Consider the following 17,199-nt stretch of genomic DNA (forward strand, 5'->3'; position numbering starts at 1 on the left):
ACGGAATCCCTGTGTCACCAGGAGTCCTTTCTCTATTTTCTAATGCTGCTCTAACACAGAAGCTTTTTAGCAGACACCTGCCAATCAATTTATTTTCTTTAGTGGAGGCTGATTTGATAATTGCTTTATATAATGCTAAATTCCAGCACTTTAAAACATGTATTGCTTTCATCCTCTCTTAGTCGTTATACTTACTTTATCTTTCAAGCTCTGATCCTTCTGTCAAGGATTGGAACCATTCTGGTACTACTGACTTGGTGTGTCTCTTTCCCCACTGGGGTCCTTCACTTCCTGAGTCAGTTATGGCAGCAGTCCTCAATGATAGATGAATTTGGACCTTGGTATCAGGTGATTTTAGCTTACAGCCTTTTCTACCTCTCACCACTTATAAAATCTTGAACATACGGGTGCCTGGGTAGTTCAGCTGGTTAAGTATCTGCCTTTAGCTTAGGTCATGATCCCAGGGTCCTGGGATCTAGCCTCACGTTGGGATCCTTGCTCAGCAGGGGGGGTATGCTTCTCCCTGCCCCCATCCCTGCTTGTGCTCTTTTACTATCTTTCTCCCTCTCACAAATAAATAAAAATAAAATCTTTTTTAAAAATTGGCCATTTTTTTAGACTTTTATGAAACTTATTACCTTTATTTGAGGATGGGGAAACAGTAGTCATCTCCAGGGTTATGCATGGCTTTAATGGGGATGATATACATTAAGTACCTAGAGTGGATTTTGGCACATTCTAAGTCCATAGTAGAGCTTAATTCCCTTTTCACTTGGCATCAGGCCAGGCAAAACAGGCAACAGCAAAGGAATTCAAGTGCTCCTTGTGAGTGCTTACACTGCAGAAGCAAAAAGATTTACCAACAGGAAGGGTTTGTGACTTTTAGACTTTCAGAACAGTGTTTGTGGAAAGAATTACAATCCCCAAGCCTTATCTGGTGGAGCTGACCTAAAGAAGTAGTGTCTCTCATTTATTGAAGACAAAGCAAGCAAGCTAGACTGCCATTTAGCCCAGGCTTCTGTGTTTGTGCAGGGAGAATGTGCTATAAAGCTATGAGCTTCAACTTGTATCCTTCCCTGGCCCCGAGGTTCTCAGTGGGAATTCTGAAACATGGGCCCATAGGCGTCCCCAAAGGAGGCTACATACCATTCCTTCTCCCTGCAAAAGATTCATGTGAGCTAAAGCAATTGGATGGGTACATTTTGCTTTGTTTCAATAACATTTGGTTTTGCTGCTTTTAATCATAGTTTCCCCTGAGTGTGGCATGCTTTCTGCAGCACACACTGACTGCATACCTAACAGATATTTTGAATACAACAGCTTGACTCCCCTGCTGCTTGGATGATAGCAATTGGCTAGGTGTTCTATCCTCTTCCTTCTCCCCCTTCTATGGATGCAAGGAGATTTCAAGTGCAATTTGGCCTTGCACATCAAACAGCAATTTTCGTGCAGAAACCGCAACCTCCAAAAACTCTACCCTAATCAAATCTATCAAGCCCAATTTAGGGGCGAGCTTGTGTCTGTTTATCAAGGAAATGGAGTTGAAATTGCCCCCTTTAATGGAATCACAGCTGCCCACCATAATCTTTCACGTGGATGTTTGAATTAATGACAGGATGTGGCCCATGCTCTCCAACCTTGGAATTTGATTCCAGTTATAGGAAATTGCTGTAATTTCTGTTCTGGGATTCTCAGGGATGTTGGAGCATTCTATGCTGGGGTTAGAATTAATGTGTCAGAGGAATTAAAGAATTCAGAAGTGGTTGGGGGAAGATTAGCACTTTTACACAACAACCGGTGAATCACCGTTGCATCAAATCAAATCCATGGTGGTCCATCTGAATTACTCTTACCAAGTCAAGGAGAAACGAGAGAAACAAGAGAGAGAGAGAGAAATGACTTTTTCTGAAGTTGAGATTTTAAGTTCGGACATAGCAGATACAGGTAGAATGTATTTGTCCTTCTGAATATAGGGCAGCTCCCTTGGTTCAAGTGCATATTAAGAGTTGCCACAGCAGGTGGGAAAAGTACACAGCTAAGAGGTCTAGGTCTTCTCTGAGCCAAGGAACAGGCCAGCAGCTGAATGTAGTGCACCCCCTCCTTCTTCTTGTTCACTCCTACCAGAACCTCAGAACACTGCATGTCCCCCCACTAAAGCCTCAGGACTCCCTTAGAGATTGTGCTCTGGCAGTTTTGTGCTAGGATGGAGTCATTTCACTTTTTTTTTTTTTTTTTTTTTAATATCCTTACCAACAGACATTCTTTTCTTCTTTCAAGCACATTAGCATCTTGTATTTATATAGAGCTATTCTCACCATGTTTTTTGTGCACGTTTTTATGTTTTTATCCCATTTTATTTTCACGGTACAGAAGGGAGGTGGGCTATTTATAATGCAATATCATAAATGGGGAAACCAAGGTTAGATGACATAGCCAATGAATGGTGGCGCTAGAATAAGACCTCCTTCCTACAGACCCAGTGTTCTTGCCATGATTTTCTCTGACATCTTTAGACTTTCTTCCCCTCCTTTTGCATGAGTTTGAGCAGGGCACATCCTCCCAGGTCCAAGTCAACATACCCTGTCCTGCACGGCCCACACAGACTTCCTGCTTTACCTCGTGTTTCTCCCTCAAGGAGGGCTCTCCTCGTCTCCCCACTTCTCTCAAGGAATCATTGTGAGCATTATGACAAATAGGTAACAGAGAGCCTCTCATTTGTAATACCCCAGAGTCTCAGTCTTCCCACTGCAAATAAAGGGCTCCGAAATTAGAGAATCATGGACATTTAATACATATGGGGAGAAAGCCTATTCATTTTCTTCAATAGTAGCTAATGCTGCAGGAAAAAAATCTTCCATTTAGAATTAATTCAGCTTTTCCTTGTTTCTTTCCCTCTTTCCCAGCCCTGCCTCTTTGCATTTATGGTCATTTGCATGAAACAGAATTTCAGCTACTTGGAGTTTTATCTGTTGCTGTTTATCGTCCCTCAGAATTCATCAGCCCCTATATAGCCTTCATCCCTGCACCCATCAGCTATGGGGTGCCTTCAGGTAGGAGGATACAAATGAGTACGCTGGAGGCCTCCATGTCACAGCATTGTTCTGTGACACTGATGGTCAAGTGCAAGGCGGGGGCCTGGGCCCTGAGAAGGCATTGCTGAGCAGCTCCCCCTTGCATCCTGTGGGGCTCTGTTCTTAATCTCCTGATGAACTGTCAATTGCCTGCCTGCGTCTGGAGTGCAGGAAGCAGTGGCTGGTCCTGTACAGTGTGATTTCCCTGCTTCCTTCCTCCTTGCACTTCATGGCTAACTAAAAGCCCAAGGAGGGGAGAAAAGGCAGGAGGAAACAAAAACACAGCGTGATTTCCCCCACTTTATAAATTGCTCATCAGGTTATTGGCTGGGGTTTAGCATTCTGTTGTGCAACATCCTTTGCTGGTTTTTTTTGAGTCTGATGTGCTGCCCACCAGGGTGGGGGCATTGGGGCAGACGGAGACTCAACTCAGGCCTGGCCAGGAACGGCACCCATCACTGATGTACGCCAGCCATTCTAACGCTTGATTTACCTGGTATCCCGTGTTTCCAAACATCATCCATTTGCAAAGCAGCTAATAAGAAAATTTTAAATAACTTTCCCTGCTCTGGCTGGCAGGGGGTGGGGTGGGCTTCATTTGGTGGTATGTTTTCCTTCCTTTCACTGACAACCTTTGCAAGGGTACATGGTACACTTGGTGGCTACTTTTGTTCCCAGGCTACTTCTTACTTTGCCACCTGTTTTCTCCTCATTATGCTCCTTTCCAACTCTTCTCTTCAAGTTTATCACTGACTGACTAATCATCCAATAAATTGGCTGAATCTCAATTCAACCTACTCACTTCTGCAACATTTCACTCAGGCCATCTACTGCTTCTCTCCGTGAAGCTGGCTTTCCTGGCTTTCCCCTGTTTCTGGGGCCACTTGTTCCCTGCCCCCTGCTTGGTCTCTCTTGCCTTTCTTTAGCTCCCAAGCAAAGTTTTCTCCATGGTTTGCTCCTTGGCTCTTTTCTTTTCTTTCCTTCCCTATACTCTCTTCCTTGGTGTTCTTACCACTTCCCACTGTCCAATTATCACCTCTGTGGGAATGAAGCCTAAATCTGTCTCTAGCCTTGACTCCTATCTTGAAATCCAATTCCACATTTATAATTGCTTAAGGAGTATCACCAGTTCTCTCTCCCTGGCCCCTACATAAAATTTGTCTCTCAGGTCTATTGATCTGTTGATTCTAACTTTATAACTTCACACCTCTTCTTTCCAGCTCCACCACCTCCATTCAGGTTTATTATGTCATCACTTCTCACTTGAACTATCAGAACAGCCAACTAATTAATCCCTGTCCCTTCTGTCTCTACCCTTCATATCTCTGCTACGTTAATCTTCCCAAAACACAGCTCTGACTTTGACACACTCCCTATCCAGAAATCATCAATGATAACTTTATGCCAGAAAAGTTAAGTCTAAATTCTTTTTTCGGGCATGAGTGAATGTCATTAGGCCAAACTCATGAGCTGAACACTCAGTGTTTCTTGTGTGCGTGATCTGTCCACCTTGAGCCCTTGCCTTCTTTCTCTGCACGCACCAGGCAGTTAGTCATTTTCTGAACATGCGGTGCTGGTGATGTCTCTGAATTTGATTATGTTGTTTCCTCTGCCCAGATTATCACCCTGGCCCCTCCATCCACACAACCTCACTCCATCTTCTCTACCTTGATAAGTGCTTGATCATCTTCCAAAACTCACTGTGAAAATTATGTTCTCTGCAAAGTCTTCCTTCACCCAACTTGGCAGTGTTTGCCCTTCCCTTCTCTGTATCTCACAGCATCTATATCTCTGTATTACAATACCTGCTTCTATAAGGCTGGGGACACCTTGACCATCTTATTGGTCTTTATATCCCCAGCACACAACATAGGATAAACATGGGTTCAAGACAGTCTTCCTTCTCTGTCTCTATGTTTGTTAGCACATAAGTGTAACGGTGATTTCTTCTTTTTGCTTTTCCTCTGGCCCTTCCTTCCATCTGGTGCCTCTCCTCCCTTATTCACTTACCAAACATTCTGCCCAACCTTAACAAAGCTCAGCGTAAATACTTTTTCCCACAAGAAGCCTTATTTGTTCTCTTTTTATTGAATATACATATGTTGGTGTGTGTATGTGCGTGTGTGAACTCCAAAACATGGCAATACCATGGATTGTAATGATCAGACCTGGATTTGGATTTGGACTCAGACAAATAGATCTTTATTCCTTAACACTTTAAAGGTTTACTCTACACTACTATCGCACTTCCAATCGCCTTTCAAATATCCCAGTGTCTATTATTGTACCTGGAACACAGCAAATGATTAAAATAAGTGTTAATACATGTCCTTTCTTCCCTAAGGCACTTCTCATTTTATGACTCTTAGCACACACTTGTGCCATTTTCTTATTGTCAATAATAGAACAAAACTCCCAGTGGAAGAGCAGCATCTTATTCACATTTCTTTCTAGGCAGTGACTCTCGGATCCTGTTATATAGTTTAGTTGGTTAGACTCTTTGTTGAATTTAATGGAGTAGACTGATTTAGAAAGCTTGATGCCTCAAAACAAAATAGTTTTTTTTTCTCTATTTGCACAAAATTATATGTGGTGTTTATGGTCATACCTATAAATGCTAGACATCACTCTTTTGGTGAAGAATGTAACCTACATACTTCTGTGGGAAAATCTGATTAGACATCACCATTTCAATTTAGTGTCTTTAACAAAAATATTGTGAGGACTACTTCCTATATATCTTTATAAGCATTAAAAAACAAAACAAAACAAACAACAACAACAAAAAAAATTGGCTTCATAACATTCTTTCCAAAAGTGATCAATGAGGAAAATTCGATTACCTGGTAAATCCATGTAGAAATTAAGCTTTCAGTAAATCTAAATGAAAAATCTTTGAAGAACTTTGTTCTCAACTATGGGGAAAATTATAAAGAGTTATTTATAGGCCTTCAACTACTATGCCTCAGAATCTTAAGAATGTCTGATAATTAAATACAAGGTCTCTGAACTTTGTATTCAGAGCAAGGTCGTTAATAATCACCTTGCCTGGGTTGCAAAGTTTATATGAGAACCACATATGAAGTTCTTGATTTCAGACTTGTCTTTTTTCCACATCTCTGGAGCCTAATTTAGAGTGTCTGGGATATAAAAAGTGCTCAATACATATTTATTAAACATGTAAAGAATATGAGAATTTTATATTGTAACATAGTTGAATTCATATTACCTAGTGTTTCCCTATTATTTTAGATGAGGTAATGAGACACAGAGAGGACAAGGAATTTGCCTAATGTCACAGAGTAAGCTACTGGCAGAGCAAAGAGTAGATTTCAGATTCTGTGTTCTCTGGTCTAGAGCTTTTCACACACATCAGACAACATTAGCCATTTCCCAGATATGATAAACTCTTTGAGAAGAGAAAAGCAAAGCAAAACAATTCAACTAATATTTATTAAGCTCTTATTATGTACCAGGCATGGTGCACTGCTGGGATTATAAAATGAATTACACAGTCTCTGCTTTTAAGTTCGCAAACTTTGATGGAGGAGAAAAACACACAAACCACTGCTAAATACTTGTTAGGAAATAAAAATACTGTAATGGAGATGTAGGAAAGTGCTGTGAGCCCACAGCGAAAGCAGTTAATAAATCCAATTTTAGGACAGGCAACATTGAAGGCTGTAAAATGGTACTTACAGGAAAAGTGATGTTTAGGCTAATCTTTGAAAGAAACAAGGCAACCATAAGCTAAGAAGAGAAGGCACCAGTCTGGGCAAAGTTGAAGTCCAGGAGCAGGAAGGCGGAAGAGGGCACTGCTGCCCCCAAGCCTGTGACTTGAAGGAGCTACAGAAGGAATGTGGGAAAAGCATGGAAATTTCAGTTTGGCCAGATCCTCGAGGGCCATGAATGCCATGCATGGGAACTGGGACTTGACTTAATATATGATGGCGGGCCCTGAAAGCGGTTGAAGGTGGGTACTGCCTTTTCTGGAAAGCCATCCTGGCTGCAAAGTGATTACAGTGGCAACACTGGCATCAGGCAGAGCGGTTACAAGGTTACCTCAAGATGCAGGGAAAGTTCTCTACAAACAGGAAAAGAGTTCAAAATAGAAAGAAAACAAACAGGAGAGGTGTGATGGGGAAGGCTTAGCAGGCTAGGGTCTGGATTCAGTCTGGCTGTCCTCTTTGTGTCCTTACACAAGAGCCTGAAATTCTCTGTGTTGCACAATGCTGAAAGGGTGCCTGGCTCCCAGAAAGTTTGCAATAAATATTAGTGGCTGTTGTTCATAGAAGATGTGGAACATAGGTGTCTTGAGAGGGAGCATATTGTCTCACTCAGCCCTGTATTTCCAGTACCTAAAAGAGTGTCTGGAACATATGAGACATTATTTAATAAATATTTGTTATTGCTTTTGTTATTATTACCAATGTTTTCTGCTTTGTATTTTCTCCTTTCATACCCGCCTGAAATGATTGTATATGAAGCTATTTACATAAGGGTTATCTTTAGATATCATTATTATTAGATATTTTCTTCACGTAGTATACATTGACATGCACATTATTATTAGATATAATCTTCACATAGTATACATTGATATGTGGAAGGTTATTAATAATGTCTGTCTTTCTGGAGCACCTGGGTGGCCCAGGTAGTTAAGTATACAACTGAATTTCAGCTCTGGCCATGATCTCAGGGTTATGAGATTGAGCCCCACATCAGGCTCTGCTCTAAGTGTGGAGTCTGGGATTCTCCCTTTTCCCCCTGCTCATGCTCTCTCTCTCAAAGTAATAATAGCAATCAATCTTTCTTAAACTATCACTTTCAATGTGTTCAGCATGGTAGATGAATACTTTGCAGACATCATTCCTTGAATTTTATTTAGATCAGTAAACTAAGGTTAGGTTAGAATGATTCAACAGCTTAGGGTTCTGTTTGGATGCTCAGTTGACTGGATCATGAGAGCCCAGCCATGCTCTCTCTATGACTCACTTTGCTTATCTTTGGAATGGGATTTATTAGCTGACTTCATGGAAACATTTTTATTTCTAAGTACATATGTGTTGTGGCTTAGAGAGGATGAAGGCAGTAGTTCAAGAGGGTTCACAGTCTGTGCACAGGTTCCTAATGATAATCAGAGATGGGCGGTCCCGTTATAAGTCTTCAGGGATTGGAGTTCTCTTTTTGCTTCTGTGGTTAGGTATATCCGTTTGCTTGATCAGAATTCAAACCTCATTAGTGAAATATATTCTTCTAGCCACTTTCAGCAAACATTTATAAGGCACCAACTATGGGCCACCCACTAAGGGCTACTAAGCTTGATGTAAATAAGTGTAAAGAAGACATTGTCCCTGTGAACTGTGAATGCAAAGAAATCATACCGATAAAAACAGGTTAGAGAAAGGGGAAAAGTGCTCTGGTAGAGAGATATGTACAAGGTAAGAAACAGAGAAGAAGGAGCTGTGTTGAGTGGAGTTGGTGTGGATCAGGGAAAGTGCCAGAGTCACGAGCTGGGTGTTCTGGTATGAGTTGGAGAAACAAGACGGTGTTGCTGGCTGTGGTAACAAAACTCACAAAGCTTTTGCACAAGGAAAGCCTGTATTGAGTCATCACTGGCAAGCAGCACACATAAGAGGCAGCACATTAAGGACTAGATTAGAAAGGGAGGAATGAGTCAGGTCTATAGAAGTGTGCATATGTACACACACACAGACAGACACACACACACACCATACACAGCAAGAGGCTGGTGGGACAGAAGAAAAGAAGTAGCCAATGAGAGCTAACAGATATGGACTGGAATTCTCGTTTCTTAATCCTTCTGGGTCTCAATTTTCTCATCCAGAATATAAGATTAATTACATCTACCTAGCGGTGTTAATATGAGTAGGGATGTCTAACACACTTACGTTCTAGAAAATAAAGGAATTAGTGCATACACGTATAAGTGGATGCGTTTACTTTATTGTATACACATACAGAGCTGTACATCTATAACATATTTGCAGAGAGATATTAATTGATTTATTGATGGGCAGTCAATACTTAACTTCTTTAGTTCTTTTCCAAATTTCTACAGAAGTCTGAAAGAATAGCATGGTCGCTTAGACCAATGGGCAGCAAGACACCCGTTATAAGTTGGCAAATAAGTGGCTCTCCTCCTTGAACTGCTAGCATTCTTGGGACATAGTGGTAGCTGATTAATATAGTCCGTGTCTGATTGGTTTCTTCAAGCTGCAGTGCTGCCACTGGCGGTTCACACTCACCTGTCCCAGGGGATCCGCGCCAGTCGTTCGTGACCACGCCTTCTGAAGCAGCCAGTCCCTGTAATGGCTTTGTGTGGGACATTACTGAAAGACTGAGGGGCTGTGCAGGGTGGAGAAACTATAAATGGTGGGCAACAGTAGGGTGGGTTTCTAAGTTACACCCCACACTTGAAACTGTGTTCGAACACAGATTTCAGAATTTCCTGATTATGCCTTCACTCCCTTTCTCATCAGCTGCTATCTCTGTTTTGTTGCTGTGAAATCTTTCTCCTTTACGGAGGACGCTCCCTGATTTTGATCTGAGGCAGCTGTAGTCTGGTGACAACCCGCAATTCCCACAGTCGCTTCTCTGACTGTGTCCCAGGGTAGGCGAGCTCTGGGCCTCCGGTGGCTGTCCTTCCAAATCACCTCTCAGCTTTGTTTCCAAACTCCTGCCTTGACGCGGGTGTATGTTTTGATAGAAGGTTAATGCATACGTGAATACACAACTTTTGATTTATCGTCCTTGTGAGCTCATCACTCTTTCCTTTAAATTAAAACTCCCTCCAGATGGGGATCTGTGACACAGATTTATTGATCTGCAATAAAACCTCACTCATAATCTGTACAGCTGCCCATTCATCTTCTCTGGAAAGAGGGTTCATTACTCTGGATGTCCCAAGAATGAAAGCAAGAAGCTAACTTTCTGCTTTTGTTCCTTTCTTCCCCCTCCTACGCTTTCTGCTTCTCCTCCTTCCCTTTCTCTGACCACCCCCTCCCTTCACTTCATGAGATCAGCAGAATCCCACACAGAATTACTCCCTTTTCCCAGAATTACCCTTCAAACCTCTGCCACCCAACCCAAAGATGTCCAAATGTCTTTGTGGGCATCTTGTTAGTGTTTGACATCAAATCTAGTTTATGGCTATCCTCAATAGCCCAACCCTCCACTCTGGTTCTTCCAGATCCGTTAGTATTCCATGGTTTGGACAGGCCACTTTGGACTCAGGAGATGAATGAGATCATAAGAAAAAAGAGAACCTAAGCAGTCAGACTGATAGAAATCAGACCAAGTGGCAGGTGGGAAGTCCTAGGTCTGTGGCTGAAATGGGGCAATTGTAGATAAAAAATGCTTACTACTGTGTGTTTTGTTGGGTCCAAAGAGCCTCTGATTTATTGCCTAGGAGATATTCTGGAGTGCACACATGATTGAGGCTGCTTCCACTGGTCAGCAGATGGCTTGGTCCGTGTGCCAAGAGGTAGGAGAGGTAGCTGTTATCTCAGGCTCAACAGAAGGAAGGGCAAAAGGACTTTCAGAGTGATCAGATGGATTGCCTAGTCAGTTCAGTGGAGTATCTCTTCATATTGCTAAAACTGTCTTGGATTTCCCTGTTTGGGACAAAAAAAAAAGAAAAGAAAAAAAAATAAAACCAAACAAACCCATGGCTATCATCTAGTCTAGTGGATTTCAGTTAGAGTGTCGTGATACCCTTGTGTGTTGCAGTCAGCTGTATGGTATAATGCAATATCCCAGCACGTCACAAGTAATTTGTTATTTCCAATAATAAAGTACTGAAGTTTGCAAATGAACTACTTAAAACAATCAATTAGAACAGATTCAAGGTTATCCTTACAATAATGTCATTTTCACTCACATGAATTCTGATATGACTTCTTAAATAGGAATGGGATGTACTTAGAGGTAACCTGGCAGGTATTACACATTGTATATAGGGGTCGGATGGGCATGTGGTGAGCATCCGTCACTGGGAATTGAGAATTACTGTCCTGGTCTGTCTCTCTCTTCTAGGCAGGAGGGATGTCCTTAGAAGAACTCTAAGTACTCATCTCTTGTGTCCTTACAGAATGACAAAGGATATAGCTTCTCATCCTCATTTTAAAATGGCAAAGCCACAACCCAGAGCCAAGCGATGAATGCCAAAGTCAGGATTCTAACCCAAATGTACAAATGTGCATTCCACTGCACACTTTCCACTGACCGCTACCTCCTCCAACAGGCAGGCAATCAGAAGCTTGGGGCCGAGGCAAGAAACAGGTGGAGGAAGAGTGAGTGGGAAATGAATCACTATTTATCACTGTAATCAGGAAGCTACCCCAAGCAGGTTTAATCACCCCGTGCAGAGAGGGATGCAGAGCAAGTTTATGGTTTACAGTGAGCAGGCTGACACAGCTGATTGATGTCAAATATGTCATGATGTATATTGTAAAGCAGGGAGATTTAATGGTGTAACTCTATGGCAGGCTTAGAAGTGAGTTGCTGCAAAGTAAGGAGTGATGGATGGGCTCATTTACATGTAAAATTGCCAATGGCATTGACAGCACTGGTATGTGAGGGGAAGATAAGAGGCAGTAGCAAGCTCACTCTTGTCCTAGTATTGGAATATTAAAATACAGCTGTGGCACATCTGGAGTTTGCAATGGACTTCAGAGGTATAATTATTTCTCACCTTATAGCCCTGAGATAATCTACATCTTTTATAAGGTTTTGTAAAAAGTCATCATACCGTCCCCAGATCAAGTGTTTACAGTAGATGGTGATGCTGGTATGAAGTTCAGCTGTATGGAGATTGTTAGCAAACTGAACACTCCACGGCATTTATGTATCCCTAACAGCCTCAAACTGCTTGCAGAGTAACAATGTGAAAGACTGAAACACTGACTTTAAAACTCCATTTGCCTCTCCAAATTCTTGTTTTCTCCTGCTTCTCTCTGCCCTATTCCAGGAAGAGAATTCATCTCTCTCTCTCTCTCTGCCTCTGTGTGTGTGTGTTTCTTTTTTTGTCGATCTCTTTTTTCTTCTCCTCTAATAAGGCTGCCATTATCACGTGAGGGCTAATGTCTATTATATATGAGAATGGGGGATTGATTTATCCTTGGTACAAACAATGATGTTTGGATCAACTCCAGCTAAACATTCAACCATGAGGATAGACTCCTAGGCCAAGGCTGGTTGGTTGAAGAGCACTTCACATGTGTCCACGACATGAGAAAAACAACAGTAGAGCATTAGAGTCTGCCTAGCTCCCCTTCCTTCCCCCTTCCCTTCCCCCACACTACTTTCCAGTTTTCTCCTCCATGAAACACACCCTGGGCATCATGCCAGGGACTGGAGACATAGAAGCAAACAGACACTAGGTTCAAGTGTGGGATAGAGAAGGGGGGGAAAAAAAGGGACTTGTGACAATGCATCACCAGGGCTATGTGCCCCACCCCTCACAGGAATGTCTCCAGGGGGCAAAGGGCTATCAGATAAACAAGCAGGACCCCTTGGAGTCATTAGCATATGAATCAAGACTCAAGGTAGCAAAGTGAAGTGGAAAAGGAAGATTTTGCCAGGGGAAAAATGGTGGACATGTGTCCAGAGTGAGAAAGTGGGAAATTCAAGGGTATGCAAGTAGTATAATGCAAGAACACAGGAACACTTGAAAAGGGACAGTCAAAAAAGAAGTTTAAAGAAACAACCAGGATCCTGAAAAGCCTGCCTACATACCTGTTTAAGTGGTGTGGATCATGACGCCCAAGGGTTCCTTTCGTACATGTGATGATGTTTTAGATTTGCCCTATGTATTTGCTTTTAATAAGCTAGAACTTATTTCCAGCTATGATTGTCAACGTATGGTTAAGAAGACAGTAATAATATCATCAAAGTTATGCCTTTCGTGATGCTCTCTTCTTATAATTAAGCACATAATATTTAGAACTAAGAGATTACCAAACATATTTGCCAGTTCAGTTTAGTGTTTTCATGTACTTCTCCAATACCATATGATTGTTATCATGAGAGCAAATTAATTTTATGTTAGTTAATAGCATCCATACTTGATCATTCAATCATTCTTTCATACCTTCGAAACGTATTTATTGAGAACCTCTTTAGTTTGAGGTACTTTGCTAGGTGATAGAAACACAAAGATGAATAATACAAACATCTTCATAAACTAATGAAGAATCCATACATATATGTGTATAAACATGCGTATATGTAAATTATTTATATATACATTTATAGAGTTATGTATGTATGTGTGTGGGTATGTGTGTGCATCTATATAACTATGGCCAATACATCATAAACTGAGTTTTTATAAAGAATGGACTGGGGTTCTAGAGCGGAGGAATTTATGGCCTTTGCCACAGTCTGGGATACTCTGCAGAAGAGGTACTTGACCTGTATCGGAAAGAATGTGGTAGGAGTTTCCGATGGGCAAATTTTGCAGATGGGAAACTAGGGAGTTTGGTTACCAATAGCTCACCTATACAGAGTTTCCTGGATTTTCACCAATAAAATCAACAAAATGTTATGATTATTTGCTTCATTCAGTTTTACACAATAATCCTTTATTCTTCTAAGGACTTGGTCACAGATTACTTTGATGTTGCCGTTGGCAGTGTAAGCTGGTGGTTAGGACCAAAACCTCTGATCACAGAGACCTGGGCTCTGACTTCATCTTTGCCACTGAATAGTCATAAGATCTTGGACGAGTCACTCACTCCCTCTCTTTCATTCTCCTCATGTGTCACACTGCTTCTTTCACAGAGTTCGTTGAATATTAAAAGAGGTAATGTGCTTAGCTTGGTGTCAAGCACACAATAAGAGTTAAATAAATGTTAGCCATGTATGATTAATATTATTATTATTATCTGTCATTTAACACCTAATGAAACAATGAATGAACCACAACATGGTACCTTTATGGAGCTAATGTACCTCCTATAAAGCCTAATAGAGCACTCTTCTCATCTCTCTTCAGAAAGGATGTGGTCCCACTGCAATAAATCACCAACACAAGAGTGGGTACACATCATCCCTATTCTCTGCTTGCCACTTGGGTTTTACTCCAATTATTTTGCTATTTTCCCTGGTGTTTCCTTTTTTGCTTCTCAGCTGAAAACTTCATGAATGTGCAGTTTACTTCCTCTTCCAGATCATTAGCAAAGCGGCGATGAACGCTCACACCTGGCTCGCTTCCTTTAGACTCCCTCCCTCTAGGTGCCTCCCCCACCTGGTTCTCTGCTAGACCAGATTGTGAGTCCACGAAAATATGTTCTTATCACATGTTTGCATTGCATGTGAAAACAAAGGTTCCAGAACCCTTTAGTGCAATTTCAGATGGTAGTATATTTTCATCCCTCCCCACTCCTTGTTGAAAAAAAGCCAAAAATTATCAATGGCTTGGATCCTAAGAGGCACTCCTAAACTTGGTCCTGCTCTCAATCCCATGAAAGAAAATGTGAGAAAAATAAAATAAAACTCCAAAATAAAATGGGGAAGTGAGACGCACCCCCATTTAAAACCACTCAGGGTTTTTTCCTCTTACTCCACTCTGAACCTCCATGCCTGGTGTACTGCTCATAAGGTCTGTACCTCTCCCTCAGCTGTCCCTTATTCTGCATTGCTGCAACCACCATGGTTTCCAGTTGAGAAACCTGGACTCTCCTCTTGATTCCTTTCTCTTCCATCACATACAGACAATTTGGCAAGGAAGCCATGATAATTCCACCTCCCAGATGTCTCTCAAAACCAACCACCTCTCTGTAGCAATGCTGCCACCTTTCACCCCACACGCTATGGGCAATGACTTCTGATGGTCCTTCTTCATTTCTGCTCTTCCCCAGTGTGTTCTCCACTCAGCAATCAGACATCTGTTAAAATGGAAATGTGAGTTTGCTGCTCTTCTTCCATCCACGGCTTTCTATTGCCCTCACGATAGGATCAAGCTTGAACTCTAATTGGCTGAAAAGGATCTTCTTAACCTCCATGACCCCTCATCCCCATTGCCTTCTTTGTTACCTGTTGCTACTCTCCTGTCCCCTTAACCCCCACCTTTGTGCTGATACTGGCTATCTACAATTTACCCGTTGGTTTAGAGCTTAAATTTGACTTCTTTCCGGGAAGCTTTCCAACCCAACTACACTCTGCCCTATGACCCACTTACATGCTCCCATAGCTTTTCAAACCCCTTGATCGCAGCACTTACCGTATTACATTCTATTGTAGGTGCTTATCACACTGGCTGTGTCCCTTATTGGGCTGTGCTCCATGAGAGCAGGCATTATCGCTCTTGCTCACAGCTCTCTCCTAGTACAGTATCTGGAACACAGTAGGTGCTCAATATATATTGGTAGAATGCTTTAAAAAATTCCCTTGAATACTTTTGAAGAATTCTTTAGAGATTGGGAAACAAAGCCCAGACAAAGGATAGAATCAAAATTCTCCTGGGAGTGGATGTGAGAACTTGTCTTCAAAGAAAAGGGAATGGCTTGATTTTCCTCCCCACCCTATGATTTCCTGCCACCTGTCTCCCCAGCCCATCTCATGGTCAGGATACAGGCTCTCATTTCACTCAACTTGACAGTCAGCAGAAGGGCCTAAATTGGGATATTTTCCAGAGGCAGGTTGAGTAAGCACCAACTGAGCTGACCCTGATAGAAACGCTTAAGAAGCTTTGCAGGAGGATTAAGGCTTTAATCTTGCTTCCTTTCGGGTGGTGGGAGCAGATTCCAGCACGTGGGCAGGGCCGGGCTTCAGTGTCTCTGAGCCTTAGGGATGCAGGCTGTGGGGGGCTGTGCACTGGGGAAGCCAGTAGTTAGGAATGGTGAGAGAGATCTGGCAAAGAGGCAATTGCTTCCGTTTCAACATTTTAAGAACTCAACTGAATTATCTTCTCTTTTCTCTGCCTTTATTTACAATTCAGAAAGCTTTCCTATTTCTAAATGTGAAGTGCTCTCATTAGTGGCTGGAAAATTCTGCATTTGTGGATTATGTAACAACTAAGGCTAAAGCCAGAGACACAGAAGCAGAAGAGGATTTATTCTGGATCACGCCAAGTGAATCCACCGAGGGAAACATCTGAGGCTTAGTCACTCATCATGAATGCATCTCAGACGCCCTGATCCAAAATCATCTGATATTTTCAGTGTCATTGGTGGACAGTGTCTGTCCCTCAGGTCCAGTACTCCTCAAACAGCAGACAGTTGTCCCCAAGATTACCTAGAATGATAGTTTTTTTTTTTTTTTAAGTTCTGAAGAGAAAAAGTTGATATTTTTATAAAGTCTGGGGTTAATCCCATATTTTCTTGGATACCCCATAGTTTCCAAGATTATTTATTTATTTATTTGAGAGAGAGAAAGCAGAACAAGTAGAAAAGAACACAAATTGGGGGGTGGGTCAGAATGAGAGGGAGAAGCAGGCTTCCCACTGTGCAGGGAGCCCTATGCTGGCCTCAGTCCCAGGACCCTGGGATCATGACCTAAGCTGAAGGCCAACACTTAACAAACTGAGCCACCCAGGCGCCCCTTGGATACCTCATATTTTAGAGATTTCGTTAATATGAAAACAAAAACGGTTGCCTTCTGGATGGGGAAATGATATTACTGGATGTGAAACTAGAAAAAGGGTTTAAAGATTATTTAGTCCAATTCTTCAATGACAAGTGAAGAAACTAATTCATTGAAGTTTATCCCCAAATCATGCAACCCTATATTGAATTGAGCTGGCATTTTGTCACATCACATTAGATGGTCTAGAGGTTAAGGATTTTAGAAGTCTGTGGTTCTTGAAGGGAGATCTATCCAGAGCAAAATAAGGCCACAAACTATTTGGGGCCCCTTTCAGCTAAAGACTTAGAGCTGAATTTCTCCAAGGGTTCATCCTTCAAATTTTCTAAAATAGAGGAGGCGCTGAGTGAACATTAATTGGATGATGTTGATTTTGTGCTATCTATTTTTATGTAATCTGAGTGGGTTTCTGAGTGTATCTGCAGCTTCCAAATATTTTACCTAACCTTCCCTGAGATTTTTAATGGCCCCTTTGCAACTGCCCCACCCCCAACCATGGCACAGCTTCTCTTTCTAGATA

General features: G+C 41.9%; 1 protein-coding gene across 3 annotated transcripts in view; it reads left to right on the plus strand.

The window, feature by feature from the left end:
* NTM (neurotrimin) overlaps positions 1 to 17,199 on the plus strand; it is a 943,101-nt gene that overhangs the window by 417,063 nt on the left and 508,839 nt on the right. The gene's annotated exons all lie outside the window — the stretch shown is intronic.

The sequence above is a fragment of the Neovison vison genome, chromosome 7, assembly GCF_020171115.1.
Source record: "Neovison vison isolate M4711 chromosome 7, ASM_NN_V1, whole genome shotgun sequence".
In the NCBI taxonomy this organism is placed as follows: Eukaryota; Metazoa; Chordata; class Mammalia; order Carnivora; family Mustelidae; genus Neogale; species Neogale vison.